The sequence below is a fragment of the Cupressus sempervirens genome, chromosome 10, assembly GCF_028749045.1.
Source record: "Cupressus sempervirens isolate cs-2001-9-10 chromosome 10, ASM2874904v1, whole genome shotgun sequence".
Taxonomy (NCBI): domain Eukaryota; kingdom Viridiplantae; phylum Streptophyta; class Pinopsida; order Cupressales; family Cupressaceae; genus Cupressus; species Cupressus sempervirens.
The window spans coordinates 899,737,260-899,752,837 of record NC_143127.1 but is presented as its reverse complement, the minus strand read 5'-3'; the positions used below and the strand labels follow the sequence as shown (position 1 = coordinate 899,752,837).

The following is a 15,578-nucleotide window of genomic DNA, read 5'->3' as shown; positions in this document are numbered from 1 at the left end:
GCATGAAAAACCTAAGAAACATTCAAGATTTTGCAACAAGACATTTGTTTGGAACAAATAACAAAGCTTTTAGGACAATTTTTGGCAACCATTTAGGACTCTTAGTTTTCATGAGATTTTTAAAAGAACTTTAAAATATTTGCAAATGAGGTTCATTTTATCCTTGATTGATTCTTTGAGTTTGATTTAGATTTTAGTGTGCACTTAGTGTTGATTTTGAACCTTTTGAAATGGAAACTTGAAGTTCTTTTTAAATTTCGAAAAATGAAGTGTTCCTAACTTTGCATGAATGCATCTAAAACCTTGATGTTGCAAGGATGCAAATGATTGGATTGGTTTAGTTTTACTTATTAAAAGGCTTTTTCTTTTTTGCAAATTTTTAATTTTTTAATGGATTTAAGTATGATTTGGGGGTTCATTTTAAGCACTAAAAAGAAGTGTGTATGATTTTGCTTCCTTAAAAAAATGGCCAAGATCTCCCACAAGAAGAAGAAGAAGTAGATGGAATAAGAAGAATATAGACAAGAAGAGGAAGAAGAATTCCAAGTGCTTTGTCCACCTATAAGCTTGAAAAATTTGCAAATACTATGAGATATACTATGAGTTCCTTTGTCTTTTTCATGCTCATGTTGACCTACAAAACCAATTTATACAATCCTACCAATCACAAAAACAAGCAAAATTAGCCAAAATTAGCAAATGACATACAAAACTTGACTAAAAAAAGCTAATAAAGATGACCCATGCGGGGTCCCATCGGGCGTGCCAAAATATATATGAGCAATGTTAGTATGCTAATAGAAACCAAATTTAAATAAAGCTTTTACAAACTAAACAAAATTCATAAACTTCAAGATAGACTAAGATGATCTCTCAATTGAGAATATGAGCCATTAATGGGCTCTCTCAATGAGAAGCTCTCTTGTTGAGTGGCTTTGTCTAAATAGATAGGATGTATGCTCAAGCTTATGCTTCAAAAAGGGCTTCAAATGGAGTTGGAATTTGGGTGTGAGCGTATAGTTTTGATGTAAAATGGCTTCTTAAAATGGCATTATGACTTTACTTCATGGATTGTATTATTTTGCAAAGGGGAAGGATCCAATTTATAGGCAAGAGGCTTGAGGGATTGAGGGCTAAGATGCAAGGATGGGAAAAATCTCATGGAGGGCTCAGATTGCATGAGAGGAGAGCACATGGATTGTGCTTCCTTACAACCAATCAGGGAGTGACAAATGTCACAGGGTGAGAGGATGGAGGAAAGGAGAAGGATGAGTCAACAAAAGGAGGCTCAAGGGATAAAATCTTCATAAAGACCCTCATAATGGCTTGTAAGAGCAATAAAAGGGCTTGGAAGAGTCATTTATGGCCTAGTGGGCTTCATAAAGTTTTATGGTTGGGATATTTTGAGGGAGATGAGAGCAATTTCGACTTGGGCTTGATTAGGAGGGTTTTAAGCTTGTTTAGGATTGTGCAAATGATTAGAGGATGGATTAGGATGGTTTAGGATAAGCTTAGGGATAGGCAAGTGGATGGCATTTAATGAGGGTGGGTGAAGGAGGAGATATTTGTTAACTTTGGCTTGGGTTAGTAAGTTTTAACCCATGTTTAGGGAATGTGACAAGGTTAGGAGGGGATTAGGATTAGGTTTAAAGACATCTTCTAGAAGAATCTAGACTTTGGATGAGGATAAAGACTTTCTAGAATAGTCTAGAACTTCCTAGGATGAGGATGAAGACTTTCTAGAAGAGTCTAGAACTTCTTAGGATGAGGATAAATTATATTTTTAGGAAATAAATAAAGTTTTATTTATTTCAAGGGTTTGGGTTGAGGAGATATTTATTAAAGATTTTTTAATAAACATGAGGATTAATATTTAATCTTAATTAAATATTTTGAGTTGGGATTAGGGGTACGAAATGATGGGATTAGCCTTTAATCAAAATTAAAGAAGGATTAGAAGATTTTGGAAGAGGTTAGTGGTCTTAAAGAAATTGGCCATATTTTGGGCAAAAAATAATTTTTTTATTTATTTTGGGTTTTTTGGTCAATTTATTAATTAAATAACTAATAAATAAGGAAATAATGTTTAAATAAGATTTAAACATTTTTGGGAGGGATTCCTTAATTAAATATTTTTAATTAAGATAAAGGGATTTAATGGCATAAAAATAAATAAATAAATAAATAAATAAATTAATTAATAGATGATGATGTCATCAGGAATTTTTCAGAAAATAAAAATACTTTATTTTCTAAAGGTTTTTAGGTGTCTACAGATACCCTAGAGATATAGTGCATAATCTTATAATTGTAAAAAACTAAAAATGATTTATTCCCTTGAGTTGATGAAATAAACAATTTAAAGTCATATTTACTGATAGAATTTGTTGATTACTTCTTTTAGAAACAATAATTTTGTTAGATATAAAATTCTTGAAATTATATTCACTTGACCAAAATCAGTGTCATATTTTAAATATATGTTTATTTTGTTAACCTAAAATAACTTAAAAAAATCTATTAAAAATCTTAATATTATGATTTATTGAGGAAACAAAAAAAGAGGAAAGTGACGATTAAAAATCTTACTTTTATCATTTATTAAGGAAAATAAAAAAGAGGACAGTAAATTTCATATATTTTAAACCCCAACTGACACTCTCTATTAACATAAATAAAAATATAGAAAAAATTGCCTAATGCAAAAAGTTAAAGGATATGTACTTCTCATGAAAAATGTATTCCTACTAACTAAAACAAATGATAATTCTCTAAATTTCTTGTAAGAAAATGCAACAAAAATTTAAAAAATATTAAACTTAAATTGAGTTGTTCTCCTAATCTAGGCCATTGTCATTCAATTCACCACAGGGCTTGTGCTAATTTTTACTTATGCTAAAAGTAGATGATCCGTGTTACAATTTCTAGAACAATAGCTATTGTACCCAAGGTAATAATAACACCAACATATGAATCCTTTCACTTTTTCTACCAAACTAAATTGTCAAAGCCTTTCAAGATGTTTATAATGCTCATACGATCACTGAATAACAATTAGAATTGTGATATACATTCCAATATAGATGAAACTTGTGATCCTTCTTAGGCTGAAAGAGTAGAGGAAATACCTATACTTTAAACTCTTGTGATCCTTTTTAGGCAGAAAGAGCTGTGCAAATGCCTACACTTTAAACTTGGTAAAAAACACATCATTTCAAGAAACCATTGATTAAAAGAATTCATACTTTATTGTAGAAAGTTTTAAATTACTAGTATGTTATAGTTAATGAATAGGTTATCTCTTATTTCTTTTTAGATTTGATTGTGTATGTTTTTAGTATCGATACCTCGGATCTATGATTTATATCTCTTTGCACTCTCAAACATCTAAAACATGGATCTTAATGAGGGCTCATAAGAGTGTGTTAGATGTGGATCTTAATGATGAATCATAGAGTCACATCTATCATCTAACATATTAATGCCCAAAATATATGTACAATCAAAATTCTAAGTAACTAAGAACTAATTTAATAGATTGTGAAAATTGGATAAAACTGAATAGTCAAACATTACTTCTGTAGATCGATTAAAATTGAATAGTCAAACATTATTTCTCGAAATAGTCAAACATTAGGTTAATTGAATAGCTAATATAATATAAAACTAAAAATTGTTGGTCAGTATGTTTTGGTTCTACTTTCTAAGCCGCATGTTGGGCCTTCTCAGCATGAGCCCTCCTCTCTACCTCGCTTTCCCTTGCTTCCTTCTTTTGCTTAGCCATCTCCTTCTTAGTCTTTTCATGCATCATGACCTTCTCTATCTGCACAACATAAACAACAATAACAAAATAAACCTACAATTTATTCTACAAAACATAATTTCTAGAAACAAGAGTGCCCATTAACCTTTTCTTGGGTAGAATCCTTGGCCTTTTCCATGCTTGTGGATATTTGGCCAATGATCTTAAATATTATTCCCACATAAAATTTTCTTCTAGCTATGCAAACAACAACATAAAAAAAATAGAGGGATTTTATTATGGTATCCTATCCTAGCTTGCTCATTGCTTGATCCCTTTAAAATTTAAACATTCACAAAGATTTTGAATTGAAAAGATATGGATGTTAGGAAATAGAGTGCTTACATTTTGCAGAGTCTGGCGAGAAAGCCCAGAAGGAGCAGAGGCAACTCCATTTTGTATATTGAGTCTCCCTAAATGCCTAAGATTGGCCCCAGTAGTATTGTACATGCCAAGGTCCCCAAGTTACACACTGAGTCACCCACCTTCCACACTTGATTAACACTAGTTTGACTTGAACAAAGCTCTGAGGAAGCAAAATTTTGTAATCTTACAAGCTTTTCTTTCATACACAACACTCTTGCTAGTCAAAAGAATACTAATCTTTGAAAGACTCAAAGTAGTAGCCTAAGTGAGCACATTATATGTATCAATAACAATTTATCAATTACCTAATCTAAAAGCAATCAAGGCCTATGTGCTAATCATTTGCAACCCATTTGGGTTTATCCTCAAACCTAACCATCCACTAGAAGTAGTAGAGGTAGCTTGGAAAGCTATACCCAGTGACTCATTGTATGCATGGTAGATTTATGATAGCATACCTCCTAATGCATTTAATCTATTATAGATTTGCTAAAACACTATGATACTTTGGGCCATATGAATACATATAAAATTGAAATCAAAATATATTGGAAAGGCATCTTCTAAGGCCAAAATTCTAGCATACTAAATCTTGTCATTTTTGTTTATGTTTTATTTTATTTATCATGGTGGATCCAAAACACCCATTTTGTGCTACACCTAGTTGACAGATGTCAAAGAATAAGTTTGTAGATGATTTCATGGGTTTGTTAAAAGTCACATGTTAATGAGCATGATTTCTATTAATTATTTGTCTTACCATGTTGTCTTTACCATTTTCCTTACTGTAACTCATCAAATGAGGCATTTGGCACTGGGAGGGAAGTTACAAATATTTCCAATGTGCCCCTTACCTGTGATCCTATGGTCTTAGAATAGAAAATTAGTCCACATGAAGCAAATGCAAGTGGCAAGAGTAAAAAAATTCTACAGCTTTTGCCAACATCCCTTCGCCTAAGTCAAAATAGATTTTTTTCAAATAGGGCATGGATGTCCATCAAGCATAGTTAGATCAATGTTGTATTCTACAATGAGTCTAGAATAGGATATATGGTAGATAAATATATACCCCACAGTCAAGAAAATGAAAAAAAATGCTTTGTTTGGAAACCTAGAGTTAACAAATTTGAAGAGTTGAAGCAAGCCCTCCCTTAAACAAAGACCAAATTCAGACATATAGTCAATGAATTAATCATCTTTGTGTAATTTAGTAAACAAGATTGAAACCAAAGAACTCTTTCCTATAGCTAAATTGGAAAAGAAAAAGAGTTAAAAATATACCAAACATTGCAAAGACAAAGGTTGTGGAGGACTTGACACTCTTGATGGATGCAAAAATGGTCTGTTCTTTCCCATCACCAAGAAACATCACATTGATCTTCTCCTAGAGGAGCAACACATTAAATATTCATGGACTCCATCTTTGACATAAACAACATACTACTGACTACTATTAGAAGGCATCTGCATAAGAGCCTATCAGATATTGGTATTAAACTACCCACTACTGTCCTAAGCCACAATTGGATTCACCTACAATGCCAACACAAACACTTGCAATAGCCTCTGTTTGGAACATTCGTGGAGGAAAAGGAGCCCCTGGGTGAAAATTAGGGTTATTTATTAGAGTATGCTAGGGGTGAAACCTATCGTTATCAACAAAGAAGAGATGGAACATGGCCAGAGCATTGCTGATGCTTTTTGACAATGGCTGTAAATATTTTTCTACAAAAGCCCTCACTTCCCCATTGTCTCTGTGAAATTTTCTAGGCATGTCCCCATATCTGTTAGAGCTTCACTCAACCACATCTTCAAATTTGAAATATGGGCCTTGGAGACTTTCATGTTCAAGCCATCTACTTCTTTGATCGATCTGTTGACATATTCCAAAAAATCAAAATAAAGCTCAATGCAATCTTCAAAAGCCATGATTTCTTTAAGTTAAGAGGCTACTTTTGAAGTGAGAAAGATCAAACTCATTTATAATAATTTGAGCAAAATTATTTGTGCTCACTCCTTTGATGCCCCAATATGATTGCAATGTTGAAATTCAAATCTCTTGGTATGGTGTCTTCTTGCAGGTAGAGTCGATGAGCTCCACTCATTCACCATTGTTAAAAATCCATAATGCCCAACCAGGCAACCACATACAATGAAAATATTTGAGAAATGGTTATGATAAAGACTAAAAGAAATGCATTGTACTAATCAATAATTTTTATTGTTGCTTTCTAGCTCACTCTGAGAAATGTTAGAGAGGTGTATGGTACTTCAACTAAAAATATGTAAAGCTAAAAAAATTTAATAAAAAACCATCTACCGATGATCTGAAACCATTTACTAACAACAACTTTTTGGCGGGAGAGAAATCCTAGTTAGAGGCAACTCCAGAAGGAAAGCCTATCAGCTAATTACAACCTTTCTCTATGGTTATATTTAACATTGATCTAAAATTTCTTACTTTCTAAATGGAGGATTTTTTTTAATCTAGGAAAGCCTTTTATGTCTAAGGCATTTGGACCTTTTTCCTTATGATATCTCTATTTGCTCATGATGATTTGGATTAGGATAGGATTTCTTGACTAAACTATGTTAAAAGAGACTTTATGTGTATGCAATGCTTATACATTTTCAATGTTATTATATTTGAATGTATACTAGGCACATGAGTTGCATAGTGAAGTAAATTATTGTTAGGAGTAAACCATAGACAAAAATAACAATTAAATACAAATATAACCAATATCAGAAAATAATAGATCACATAGAAAAGAACACAAGACACCAAGATTTAACATGGTTCACCCAATCCCTGGGCTACATCCACCAAACAAAAAGTCTCATATTATTATGATCCAGTGATTACAACTTGAGTATAATCTGTAATCCCTTACAGCTCAATACTACCACAAGAACCAATTTTTGCATCACCACTATGAAACAATCCCTAACCCTAAGCCCTTTTATAAAAGTATTTTTATTACTTTAGGGTTATAAGTAATAATTACATGTTAGCCCAAAATCCTGATAAAATAGAGCCTAGATTTTTTTTGGGGGGGGCTCCACCCCCGAACAACTAGATGGCCCCAATTATATTAGGGGCTATCACCTCCAAACCCCTACTCAAGGCCGAGTCTGGCCCCAAACCTTGGTGATAAATTATGGAGTATGTAAAGTACTTCCCTAATTAGTCACCACAATCTAACAATCTCCCACTTGGGGACTGATCAGAAGGATTTATGGAAACCATTGGAAGGCAAAAGCAAGAATCAGGCATCTATGTCAAATGAAAAATGGGATCTTTTGGAAATAAAGACACTTGGAAGCATTCGATTATGCTTGGCAATATCAGTGGCATTTAATATTATGAAAGCGAAGACAACAAAAGAGATGATGCAAACCCTAGCGAAACTCTATGGAAAGCCCTTTGCTTCAAACAAGGTATTTCTCATGAAGCATATTTTTAATATGAAAATGGAAAAAGGTGGATCTATTGTAGATCATTTAAATGAGTTTAATACTATTACTAGTCAGTTGTTTTCTATGGGTATCAAATTTGATGAAGAAATTAGGGATCTCTTGATTTTGTTTTCTTTGCTTGAAAGCTAGAATGGCTTGGTAATGGCTGTGAGTAATTCTACTCTTGGATCTAGTATCCTAAAATATGATGATGTGATCAGTGTTGTTTTGATTGAGGAAACTCATAGGAAAACCTCAAGTGGATCTACAGTAGGAAGTGCTTTGAACACACAAAGCAAAGGCAGAACGACTGAGAGAGGAAGTAATTCCAAAAATTGTGGAAAATCAAGAGGAAAGTCAAAGGGAAGGAGGTCTCAATCGAAAGAAAAATGAAGGAGATAAACTAGATAGAGACAAGGAGGAAAATGTGGTAAGTAAAAAATCCAAAGAGGATGCTTTTGCTTCTATCTTTAGAAAGTGTTGATGATTCATGGGTTTTAGATTTTGGTGCTTTATTTCATTCTACACCTCGTAGAGGTTATTTCATTGATTATGTCCAAGGGGATTTTGGACTTGTTTATTTGGGGGGTAATGAACCCTATCAGATTGTTGGAAATAGAAAAATTAAATTAAATTGCAACATGGGAATCATTGGCTACTACATGAGGTAAGACATATTTCAAGGTTGAGTAGGAATTTAATTTCAATAGGGCAACTCAGTGATGAGGGTTGTGTAGTTACTTTTAATGATAAAAATTGGAAGGTTTCAAAAGGTTCCCTTGTAGTATAAAAAGTTATAAATGTAGACACCTTATATATTTGTACAGGTCATAATGTTCCTTCTACTTTAATTGTTTCAGAGAAAAATAAATGTTTAGGAACAATTGTTGCGATTGAGACGGGAAAAGAAATAGCTACTATAAATTCTGATACAACACTGGCACAATAGAATTGGGCACATGAGTGAGAGAGGTATGAAAGTACTTCATTCAAAATATGTTTTACCAAATTTGAAACATGTTAATATGGACTTTTGTGAAAGTTCACATATGGAAAACAAAAGAGAGTGAGTTTTGTGAAGGCTAGGAAGGAAAACAAAAATGAGAAATTAGAGCTTGTGCATACCGATGTATGGGGACCGGCTTGGGTATCTTCCCTTGGTGGCTTTCATTATTATGTTACACTTATTGATTAAACAACTAGAAAAATATCGATTTATTTCCTTAGACATAAATATGATGTATTTCAAACTTTTAAGAAATGGAAATGCTTGGTTGAAAATGAGACTGGTAAAAAATTAAAATGTCTCAAATATGATAATGGTGGTGAGTATTACAGTCATGAATTTGAATATTATTACTCCACTAATGGTATTTGTAGATAGAAAACTATTCCAAGGACTCCATATAGGAAAATGGAATGGCTGAACGCATGAATAGGACTATAATGGAGCATGCAAGGAGCATGAGGTTGCATGTTGGGTTGCCCTTACACATGTGGGCAGAGGCTGTCAATACTGCTATATATTTGGTTAAAAAAGGTCCCTCTACTCCTTTGGGTTGTGGTATTCCAAGGAAGCATGGACTGGTAAAAAGGTGAGTTATTCTTTTATCAAAACCTTCAGTTGTGAAGCATATTCTCACATAGATTTTGCAAATAGAACCAAGCTGGAAGCAAAGTCAAAGAAATGTGTATTTTTGGATATGGTATTAATGAATTTGGTTATAGGCTTTGGGATTTTAAAAATCATAAAATTGTAAGAAGAAGGGATGTCATATTCAATGAGAAAGTAATGTACAAAGATCTGTTGCAGCAACATGAGCAGAAAGAAAATGATTATGTACTGCTAGATGATACTCGAAAAGATGATGTTCCAACCATTCCTCATGATGTGCAACAACCTCAACAAAAAATACCACACACTAGTGAATGTTAGACAATCAACAAGGAAAATTAGGCCTTCAGAAAGATTTTCTCCCTCTTTGTATTCAATTTTACATACTGATGCTGGTGAACTTGAATGTTATGATGAAGCTGTGCAGGTGGATACTAAGATTTAGTGGGAGTCTGCAATGAAAGATGAAATGGACTCTTTGCTAAAGAATAAGACATGAGATTTATGCAAGTTGCCTATAGGTAAAAGAGCTTTACAGAATAAGTGGGTTTACAGGTTAAAAGAAGAGGGTGGAGGTAATAAAAGATTTAAAGCCAGGTTAGTTGTAAAAGGATTTTCACAGAAAAAGGGTATTGATTTTGATGAGATATTTTCTCTTGTTGTTTAAATGAATTCTATCCATATTGTATTAAGTATTGTGGCTATTAAAGATTTACATTTAGAGCAGCTTGATGTTAAAACAACCTTCCTTCATGGTGATTTGGATGAAGAGATATATATGGGTCAGCCACAGGGATTTTAAGTCAAAGGTAAGGAAAACATAGTGTGCAAATTGAAAAAATGTTTATATGGCTTGAAGTAAGCACCTCAGCAATGGTATCTTAAATTTGATAGTTTTATGCATTAGGATGGATACAATAGGTGTCATTAAAATCATTGTGTTTATTTTAAGAGGTTGAATGCTGATAGCTACACTTATTTATGTTTATATGTTGATGATATGTTTATAGCTAGGTCTAACATGGATCATATTAAGGGGCTAAAATGCCAGTTAGCACATGCATTTGCTATGAAGGATTTGTGGGTAGCAAACAAATCCTTGGTATGAAGATTTTTAGAGATAGGAAGAACATAAAATTGATGCTATCTCAAGCTGATTATGTCAAGAAGGTGTTGCAATGTTTCTCTATGAAAAGAATGCTAAAGCTATCAACACACCTTTACTTGGTCATTTGATGTTGACTAAGGACATGTGTCCTAAGACACAAGAAGAGGAGGATAAGATGTCTAAGGTACCCTATACCTTAGCTATAGGAAGCTTGATGAATGCTATGGTATGTACAAGGCCAGATATTGCACATGCACTGGGAGTTGTTAGCAAGTATATGAGTCATCTAGGAATTGAGCATTAGAATGTGATCAAATAGATTCTCAGATATTTGAGAGGAACATCTAATAAGTGTTTACACTTTGGGGGCTCTACTACTAATTTATAGGGCTATGTTGACTCAAATTTGGCAAGGGATATTGATACTATGAAGATTACTACAAGTTATGTCTTTACTATTGGTGGGACAACTGTGAGCTGAATTTCTAGGTTACAAAAGGTTAATGCTTTATCCACTATAGAGGCAGAGTATGTAGTTGCTACAGAGGCAACTAAGGAGATGATAAGGCTTCAATTCTTCCTGAAAGAATTGAGAAACCCTCATAAGGATAATTATTTATTTATGGATAGTCAGAGTGCCATTCATCTTATAAAGAATTCAGCTCTACATTCAAAGACCAAACACATATAGTTGCGGTACTGTTTCATTCAATCAGTTTTGGAGGATGGATAGTTAAAGCTACACAAGATACATATAGATGACAATCCAACATATATGTAGTACATGAAAGACATAACTTGTAGTACTCTGCCTAGTTTCAATATCCCTTACCAAATCTGAGTCAACATAGCCCTGTAAATTAGAACTAGAGCCCGCAAAGTGAAAACACTTATTGGATGTTCCTCTCAAATATTTGAGAATCCATTTGACTACATTCCAATGCTCAATTCCTGAATGAATCATATACCTCCTAACAACTCCCACTGTATGTGCAATATCTGGCCTGGTACATACCATAACATACATCAAGCTTCCTACAACTGAAGCATAGGATACCTTTGAAATCTTATCCTCCTCTTCTTGTGTTGTGGGACACATCTCCTTAGTCAACTTCAAATGACTAGGTAAAGGTGTGCTGATAACTTTAGCATTATCCATAGAGAAATGTTGCAACACCTTCTCAACATAATTAGCCTAAGATAATGTCAATTTTTTGTTCTTTCTATCTTTACAAATATTCATACCAAGGATTTGTGTTTCTGTCCCCAAATCCTTCATAGAAAATGCATGTGCTAATTGGTGTTTCAGCCCCTTAATATGATCCATGTTAGACCTAGCTACAAGCATATGATCAACATATAAACATAAAATAATGTAGCTGTCATCATCCAACCTCTTAAAATAAACACAATGATCTGAATATAACTTGTTATATCCATGCTCATGCATAAAACTGTCAAATTTTAGATACCATTGCCAAGGTGCTTGCTTCAAGCCATATACAATTTTCTTAAATTTGCACACTAAGTTCTCCTTACCTTTAACTTCAAATCTCCATGTTTGAGCCATATATATCTCTTCATCCAAATCATCATGAAGAAAGTTTTTTTTAACATCAAGCTACTCTAAATGCAAATCTTTAGTAGCCACAATACTTAAAACAGTATTGATAGAAGTTATCTTAACAATAGGAGAAAATATCTTATCAAAATCAATGCCCTTTTTTCTATGCAAATCCTTTAACAACTAACCTAGCTTTAAATCTTTTCTTACCTCCATCCTCTTCTTTTAACATGTAAACTTATTTTGTAAAGCTCTTTTAACTACAAGCAACTTACATAAATCTCATGTCTTATTCTTTAGCAAAGAGTCCATTTCGTCTTTCATTGCAGACTCCCACTGAATCTTAGTATCTACCTACACAACTTCATCATAACATTTAGGTTCACTAGCATTAGTAAGTAAAATTGAATACAAAGAGGGAGAAAATCTTTCTGGAGGTCTAATTTTCCTTATTGACCATCTAACATTCATTGGTGTGTGTGATATTTTTTGTTACAGTTTTTTCCCATCATGAGGAATGGATGGAACATCATCTTTTGGAGTATCATCTAGCACTACATAATCATCTTCTTTCTTCTCACGTTTTTGCAATAGATCTTTGTACAACACTTTTTCATTGAATATGACATCCCTACTTCTAACAATTTTATGATTTTCAAAATTCCAAACCCTATAACCAAATTCATTAATGCCATATCCAAAAAATACACATTTCTTTGACTTAGCTTTAGGCTTGGTTCTATTTTTAGAATCTATGTGAGAAAATGCTTCACAACTAAAGGTTTTGAGAAAAAAATAACTCATCTTTTTACCAATCCATGCTTCGTCTGGAATACCACAAGCCAAAGGAGTGGAGAGATCTCTATTAATCAAATATACAATAGTATTAATAGCCTCCACCCATGTGTAAGAGCAACCCAACATGCAAACTCATTCTCCTTACATGCTCCATTATAGTCTTTTTCATATGTTCAATCAATCCATTTTCCTATAGAGTCCTTGGAATAGTTTTCTATCTATAAATACCATTGGTGGAGCAAAAATCTTCAAATTCATGATTGCAATACTCACCAAAATTATCAGATTTGAGGATGGCTTTTTTTTCCTTTTTTGAGGATGTGAAAGGGTTTCGGGATCCCTTCAAAACTTGTTTTTACCATAATCTAAAACATTATCAAATTTGAGATATTTTAATTTTTTACTAGTCTCATTTTCAACCAAGCATTTCTATTTCTTAAAAGTTTGAAATACATCAGATTTCTATCTAAGGAAATAAATCCACACCTTTCTAGTTGCATCATCAATAAATGTAACATAATAATGAGAGCCTCCAAGGGAAGATACCTGAGCCGGTCCCCATACATCAGTATGCACAAGCTCTAATTTCTCCTTTTTATTTTACTTCCCAGTCTTTACAAAACTCACTCTCTTTTGTTTTCCATACACACAAATTTCACAAAAATCCATATTAAGACATTTCAGACCTTGTAGAAATTTCTTTGAATGAAGTACTTTCATACCTTTCTCACTTATGTGTCTAAGTCTATTGTGCCACAACACTGTATCAGAATTTACATAAGCTATTTGTTCTCTCTGCTCAACTTTAACAATTGTTCCTGAACATTCATTTTTCTCTAAAATAATTAAAGTAGAGGGAACAATATGACTTGTACAAAGATATAAGGTGCCTACTTTCACACCTTTTTCTACTACAAGGGAAACTTTTGAAACCTTCAAATTTTTATCATTAAAAGGAACTACATAACCCTCATCACCTTCTCAACCTTGGAACATGTCTTACCTTATGTAGTAGCCAATTATTCCCATTGTCCAACTTAATCTTAACATTTCCCTTTCTAACAATCTATCAGGGTTCATTGTCCCCCAAATAAACAAGTCCAAAATCCCCTTGGAAATAATCAATAAAATAACCTTTATGAGGTGTAGCATCAATTGAAGCACCAAAATCTAAAACCCATGAATTATCAACACTTTCTAAAGATAAAAGCAAAGCATCCTCTTCAGATTTTTCACTTACCACATTTGCCTCCTTGTCTCCATCTGGTTGATCTCCTTCATTTTTGTTTCAAGTCCAACAATCTTTCTTTTTATGCCCTAGTTTCCCACAGTACTAGTAGTCATTTGGTCCTCTTGATTGAGACCTCGTCCCCATTGACTTTCCTCTTGATTTTCCACAATTTTTGAAATTACTTCCTCTCAGTTGTTTTGCCTTGACTTTGTGTGTTCAAAGCACTTCCAAATGTAGATCCACCTGAGGATTTCCTACAAGTTTCCTTACTCAAAATAACACCAATCACATCATCATATTTTAGGGTACTAGATCCAAGAACATAATTACTCACAACCATTACCAAGCCATTCCAACTTTTAGGAAAAGAACATAAAATTAAGAAAGCCCTAATTTCTTCATCAAAATTGATACCCACAAAAGATAACTAACTAGTAATTGTATTAAACTTATTTAAATGATCTGCAATAAATCCACCTTCTGCCATTTTCATATTAAATAAATGCTTCATGAAAAATACCTTGTTTGAAGTGGAGGTCTTTTCATATAGTTTTGCCATGGTTTGCATCAACTCTTCTGTTGTCTTCACTTTTGTAATATTAAATGTCACTGATGGTGCCAAGCATAATCGAATGCTTCCAAGTGCCTTTCTATCCAAAATATCCTATTCGTCATTTGATATAAATTCCTGATTCTTGGTTTTTCCTTCCAATGGCTTCCATAAATCCTTCTGATAAACATAGTTTTCCATTTGCATCTTCCATAACTAGAAGTTGTGCCCATTAAACCTATCAATGATCAACTTACCCCTTTTTGCCATCATTTCCACTCAACCGTGAGACTTTCTTGCAGAGGATAATTGAGAAACAACCTCGCTCTAATACCACTAGTTAGGATTAAACCATAGACAAAAACAACAATTACATGCAAATATAACTAATATCAAAAAATAATATATCACACAAAAAAGAACACAAGACATGAAGATGTAACATGGTTCACCCAATCCCTGAGCTACGTCCACCAAATAGCAAGTATTATATTATTATGATCCAGTGATTACAACCCAGTTATAATCTATAATCCCTTACAGCTCAATACCGCTACAAGAACCAATTTTCACATCACCACTATGAAACAATCCCTAACCCTAAGCCCTTTTATACAAGTATTTTTGCCACTTTCGAGTTATAGTTAATAATTACATGTCGGCCCTGAGTATGTATAGTGCTTCCCTGATTAGTCACCACAATCTAACAATATGTGATCTAGTGAAGAGAAATATATTGTTGAAATACCCTTATAATATTTTGTTCCCATGATTTTAGTTCTCCTATATTTTTCAAACTTCTGGGACTAGGGTTGAGTCAATGTGATGTCATGTCTATGTCTAGATTACCCTTAAGGAACTTCTCCTCTTATCTTTCCCTTTATGTGCACCTAGGTGGGCATTCAAAAGCAATCTAATGCATTCATTCATATTAGGTGATTAGGAAAGGGAGGGTAAATATATGCATTTCTTAGATGAGGGAGAAGTTGTTATGAAACCCTAATACTTTGATCTAAGTGTTCATTGTGAAGACATGATACATTTGAAAAGAAGATCACACTTATATTCAAAGCAAAAGACAATGG

The 15,578-nt window shown here is 33.3% G+C and overlaps 1 pseudogene; it reads right to left on the bottom strand.

Moving 5' to 3' along the window:
* Window positions 1-3,703: 3,703 nt before the first annotated feature.
* Window positions 3,704-15,578, bottom strand: part of LOC149536905 (cytochrome b561 and DOMON domain-containing protein At5g35735-like) — a 141,237-nt pseudogene continuing 129,362 nt past the window's right edge.